The following is a 5,950-nucleotide window of genomic DNA, read 5'->3' as shown; positions in this document are numbered from 1 at the left end:
TCCGAGGCCTTAAAAACCTCTTTTAGCATCACCTCAATTTGCGTACGCAGTCTGGGCGCATAGCCGGAAAGCTTATATGTGAAAATCTGTGGAAAATGATAAATTTTGGCTATAAAATTAGTTAATTTAACTTCGGTCAATGTTTTGGGTAAACGGACCCGGACCCGTGATTCGACGGTCCCAGACTTTTTGCAGCGACAAAAGTCGCTACAAAAGCCCAGAAAGTCGCTACTAGCTTGCTGCAAGTAAATCCATTACTAAAAGTTTCTTGTGGCGATATATAGATCGCCACAATTGGTATGAATTAGTGGCGACTGAATACGCCACAAAAGGTAATTCCTCGAAATGGATTTTATTCAAGTCGCTGCTGTAAAATGACCTTTAGCGGCAACCTTAGTCGCCGCTAAAACTATTTAATCATCAGTGGCAACTATTATGTCGCCACTATAGAATGCCTAGTAGCGACTACACTCCGCCACAAAAACTATTAAACTATCAAAACATAATGATGTTTAGAGGCAACTGTAGTCGCTGCAAAAAGCATTATACCTTTAGTGGCAACTCTCCCAATTCGCCACAACTAATATTTTGTGACAAGGTTCTGTCGCCACTACAACTTATTTATTCAGCAACCATAATGACCACAATTATACTATATTTCTAGTGGCAACCAATTGTCTAAAATTAAAATACAAATATATTTCTATCAATTGCCTACAAGTTTCAAGAGAATCCAGTATTGTCCACCAAACACCCAAAAGTTCTCAAACAAAATATTAAAATTACTTCCATTACTAAAAAGTCAATTACAATATAGATCACACAATACTTTATTATTAATTTTCATTCTATGCATATACATATGGTGAAAAAAAAACATTAAGTGCCTTCAAACTCCTCCTTGGTCCACACCATTGTTTATGAACCTTGGACCTTGTCCCTGTTATTAAAGTAAAAACAAACACAAGATCACTTTGAAAATTCTCACAATTTAATGCAAATAGTAAAAAAAAAAAAAAAAAAAAAAAAAAGGGTGACAATAATCCCAAAACTTAAATGAAAGATCAACTCTAAATAGAACTAGGCAGTGTACATTTGTGTAAGAGTTATTCTATCAGAAAGAAGATTGTTCATATATCAATACATTTGAAATTCAATGGCAGTAATTCTACCAAAAATCCATATCATGTGTTTCTCAAGTAGGATGCATCTTAAGAATGATATTCAACAGATGATACAGGGTAATGTTATAAACAAGTGCATAAGACTTGCTTACAATTTTATCACTCTAAATCCTGGAAGGATATGACACGAGCTTTATATTATCACTATCAAAATATTTCAAAGAAAAGACACCAGAAATGGTAAACTTCTTAATGGCAGAAAATGGACCTAGTTCGATGGAACTTGATAGTTTCATTCTTTAGTGTAATTAAAGATTACTGTTGTAACACAAGGGTCAAAAGCTTTAGAATAAGCTAACACATCAGATCTGAGAAGCCTGTTTTTTTTTTTTTTTGATAAGGTAACATCAGATCTGAGAAGTCTATTTCAAAGTTCCATATTTAAAAGAGCATGTAAATGACGCAGGCTACAATATTTTTATCCATTCTAACAAAAAACATAAGTATCGGTCATTACTAAAATTCACTTCTAAAGTCTATTCAGGTTGAGTCAGATGAAAAGGCCATATATTAAAGATATAGAATCCAATTTCCTTCTATGATCATACCAGGTCATGAAGTGTACAAAAATATTAGAAGTACCTGTTGCATTCGGGTCATCAAAGCAGCTTATTGTTCTATATCCACTTGTTCACGCTCCTCTTCCAACCTCCTTTGCAACTCTTGTTCCATATTCATTTGCAACTCGTCTTTCCATGCTCTAAAAAGCCTCTGCATAGTGCTGATCACAAAGGCTTGCAACTTATGATTTCGCAGCCCGCCACAAACTTCAGATTTATCCTAAACACAAATGTAACATTATGTTTGATATTCATGCCAAATATAGTCAGTAAAGCACCGGTTCTACTTCAATACTGATTTTATTTATGAAATTAAAGACATAAGCATCATGAACTATATTTGTGAAATACTTAGAACTGAGACATGAAAATTTATACTATTGTATAATAAAAAATGCAGCGAACTAAACCATGACACTCAATTAGACATCGTTTTTACCATGAAAAGTATCTCTTTCTCTTCCTAGTTCCTAATCTTACAACATTTCTTGACAGCTTACCGTGTTATCAGTATTTAGAAAGTTAACTCCTCCTTCAAAGAATTGATATATAACTAATAAAACAAAAAGTAAATAACCATCTGGAATTGGAGCAAGATGGAAAAATATGCAGGTCCCATCACCAAACCCTTGTAACTGTTTGATTCAGTTCATACTCAATAATTTTCAATGTTTGAAACCATTAAAGTAAGAAACTCAAACTATATTTGAGAAACAACATCAATAAAAAGTAGGACAAGTATTTTTTACTTGTAAAACTATAAAAGGCTCATTTCAAAAGCAGTAAGCAGGTTCCATCTTTTGGTTTCACTTTCCTTCATAAATAAACTAGATGAGAGTGCCCGCGCCATGCTCGGGCCTTTGCATTATTTAAAGGCACGTCACATATGTCTAAGAGGTATTCAACATTGTAAATGAGAGTTATGTACCATTTTCACAAGTAAAGAGGAAGCTTCAATGGTAAGTCAAAAATCTTTATAATTGCTTGACAAGAAAAAAGAGACAACAATTAAACATAACTAATATTACATGCCACCAAACTCACATATACAACTACAATTAAGAATAAATATCCGAGTAAGCACGCCGCCCAAAAAAAGGCAAAATGATTTTTTGTATTATTTTCAACATAACAGATACCATTTTCCTTCAAAAAATTTGAGAAACCATAAGAATGTACTCTTATATGTGAACCAAATAGCACTTCTCATAGGACTTTTCTCCTTCCTGTATAAAATAACGTAAGACTGTGAGCAATGGTATATCTTCCACCGGATAAATCGAGAAATTGGAAAAATGATTAGGCACCATTTCTATACCTTCTCAGAGGAATCCAGTTTGAATGTAGCATAACCGCTTTGCTTCATAGAAACAAATCCGGAAGTAATACATCATAAGATGAGGAACAATGTCCATATGAACTCTTTGAAAATAAACACGAGAATATATTTTCGTTTACATTATTCATTGTCACCAAGGTAGTCTGTTAACTCTTCTTTGCCAGAAGCCAAATGCGAAAAGCACACCAGAAACAAAGATATAAAATGAACATGTAATAATCAGTTAGAGGATGATAATGCATGAAGCAGAAAAAGCAGCCAGTACTATTGATGATGCTGGAAGATTAAAGCATTAGAACAAACCTACCCCACACTCTAGCATCAAAAAATCTATTTTCTACGCAGTAATCTTAGGAAAATTTGCCTGAAAATTTAGAAGGCACTACACAAAAAGTTTCAAAAGAAGTTACACAATGCAACCACTACCCTCCGTTAATTAAGTAAACCAAATAGCAATCACACGTCACAACAATTTACAAGCATTCCTCAGCACAAAGATATGGACAAATACAAATTTAGGTGGTGAGATTTTATATGTGAATATTGAGAGCAGTAGTACTAAAAGAAAATATGATTACATAAAGGCATTGAAACTTTGAGAGCTTACCTTTCTTGTTGTATAGCTAGAATTGCGGCTAACTCATCCAAGCTAACAACACCATCCCTATTTCTGTAAGCTTGTTTGAATAGCTCTGCTTCTGAAAAGCAGAATAATCAACATCTAAGCAGTTGTGCTTATAGGCAAAACCTTCAAGGTGTTCATACCTAGATTCTTATGCTGGTTTAGGGGCTTTCAAAATGCAATTCTGCTATGTTGGGAAATGATCATTAATGACTTGCATAGTTATACATCTTTGATCTGATTTGCCAAAGGATTCTTTATTGAAACAAATAAGAAATTGGGAAACATGTGGCATGAAGAGTTGATAAGAACTACAAGTATATTTAAGATGATCTTCAGATGAGAACCATCTTACCTGCTAGTGGATTTCCAAATGCATCAGCCAAATCGGAGAATTGGATCAACAAAAGCTATCCATCTTCTTTACGGTCCTGCATAGAGCGACAACTCTCAAATTCAAGAATCATCTCAGTATGTCATTTTTATTATATATCTCATTTGAGTATCAAACGAATCGGATAAGAAAGTCGATCACATGAAAATATTACCATGTTAGAGATAACAAGAATATTAAATATAGAAAAGCATATGCAGCAAAGTAAATCATTATCCAACTATATCCAATTAACAGGTTAATTACAAATTGGAGTTCCTTGACCCATATAAAGTGCAGGGTTAAAAATGAAGTGCAAGCTAGGCAATGACGAAGAAATCTTGTTTGCATTAAAATATAAAACTATTCAGAAACTTTTTTATTAGAAAACTCTTAATAAAGCAATTTAATGAATCAAACAGATCACAAGATATTCATTTGCTAGGGGATGAGACAAAATAATTAACTAAACCATTCTTGTTGGAATCCACATTAATACCTACTGCAATGAAGATATTGACAAAAAGGGCATTATTAACCAGCAAATGTCGAGGAATTGCTGCTTTAATCTCTCTTTTCCATTCAGGCATGTTTTGGAAAAGGAAATGTTCATTTCCATTTAAAACAAAAGTAATGCCTCAATACATTTCCGTTCAGGCAAGTAAGGAGCAAGAGCAAGATATCATGAAATAAATATAAGTATCGCCTCAACGCACCAAACCGACAATACACTCTACACCTATAAGTGTTGCACTTTGAACCTTAAACATCACATTTCAATCTTACGGTACTGGTTCACTTTATTTTATCTAAAATTATATTAAAAAAAATATCATTTGAAAGGCAAATGTTACATTATTCTTGTTTTTAAGAAGAAAGTATTTCATTAATGAAGTCCTTTTCTTTGCAAAACTTACAAAATTTGAGATACCCAATGTAATATCAAATATTCAATCACAATAACAACACCAAAAGGTCTAGAATTTCAAAAAATAAAATAAAGCTTCAAGCACATCCAAAGAAAGAGATAACTGAGAGACGACCGTCAAGACCGAGAATCGACATTATAGGGGAAATAAAATAAAGATAGATAGACATTGTACCTTCAAAACTTCGAACAGCTTACCTTCGCAATGATTTTCAAACTTTGAATCTTCCTCCTTCCTTCTTTGGCTTTAGACGATCGGCTATTCCTATAGATTTTAAAGTGGGTCAAAGAAATTTGAGGTAAAATCTGAGAATATAATTATCACCGTAAAGAATTTGGGACTTGAGCACATACCGGATGGAGTTACAATTCACAATGTGCGATTAGGGCTTTTAAGTTGTCTCTACCGAGTGGTTCACATGTTGTGATTTGAGCGATTTGAGAGATTGTGAGAATGTTTGAGCGGAGAAAATATTGAGAATTTTATGGAGAAGAAACGCAGCAAAGAACTACTATTGGAGCAAAGAAACCTAGCGAAGAGAGCATTTGATATTTTTGGACATTAGTACTTTTTTCTATTTTAAAATAAAATCAATTATTCTGTTTGGACTTTGGAGGGATAGTCGCTCCAAGTTGTCCTTTTGAGGCGACTATTTACAAGGCGCTGCTAGAACTATGGAGCCAAAATTAAGTTCTTAGCGGGAATGTAAAATTTGGTACTAGTAGCGCATATTTGCAGCAACCTAAAATCCTCGCCACTAAATATTTACCTTCTGCAACGACTTTTTAAACTCGCCGCTAATAGTATAATATTTGTTGCAACAAATAGAGTCGCCACTAAATGTTGCGACAAAAAGTCCCTTTTCTTGTAGTCCGTGGGATTTTTTTGAGGTTGTGTGTATATTAAGGCTGCTCGGTGGGCCGGGCCTGAACCGGACCGGACC

At 34.0% G+C, this 5,950-nt stretch overlaps 1 long non-coding RNA gene across 12 annotated transcripts; it reads right to left on the bottom strand.

The window, feature by feature from the left end:
* Nucleotides 1-761: 761 nt before the first annotated feature.
* LOC104236296 (uncharacterized) lies at nt 762-5,676 on the bottom strand. 12 transcript variants are annotated; one of them, XR_713393.2, is made up of 7 exons: nt 5,361-5,671; nt 5,205-5,271; nt 4,061-4,136; nt 3,691-3,781; nt 3,063-3,104; nt 1,767-2,970; nt 762-940 (listed from the first exon to the last, which is right to left on the bottom strand). It is a non-coding gene; the product is annotated as an uncharacterized lncRNA (long non-coding RNA). The 12 variants fall into 12 exon arrangements; XR_713395.2 differs by having other exon boundaries at nt 1,767-1,964; nt 2,924-2,970; nt 3,063-3,781; nt 5,361-5,664; XR_713398.2 differs by having other exon boundaries at nt 1,767-1,964; nt 5,361-5,643.
* Nucleotides 5,677-5,950: the final 274 nt, after the last annotated feature.

This window comes from Nicotiana sylvestris, chromosome 4, assembly GCF_000393655.2.
Source record: "Nicotiana sylvestris chromosome 4, ASM39365v2, whole genome shotgun sequence".
Classification (NCBI taxonomy): domain Eukaryota; kingdom Viridiplantae; phylum Streptophyta; class Magnoliopsida; order Solanales; family Solanaceae; genus Nicotiana; species Nicotiana sylvestris.
The sequence above is the reverse complement of the archived record's forward strand: the minus strand, read 5'-3'. Positions and strand labels throughout refer to the sequence as shown.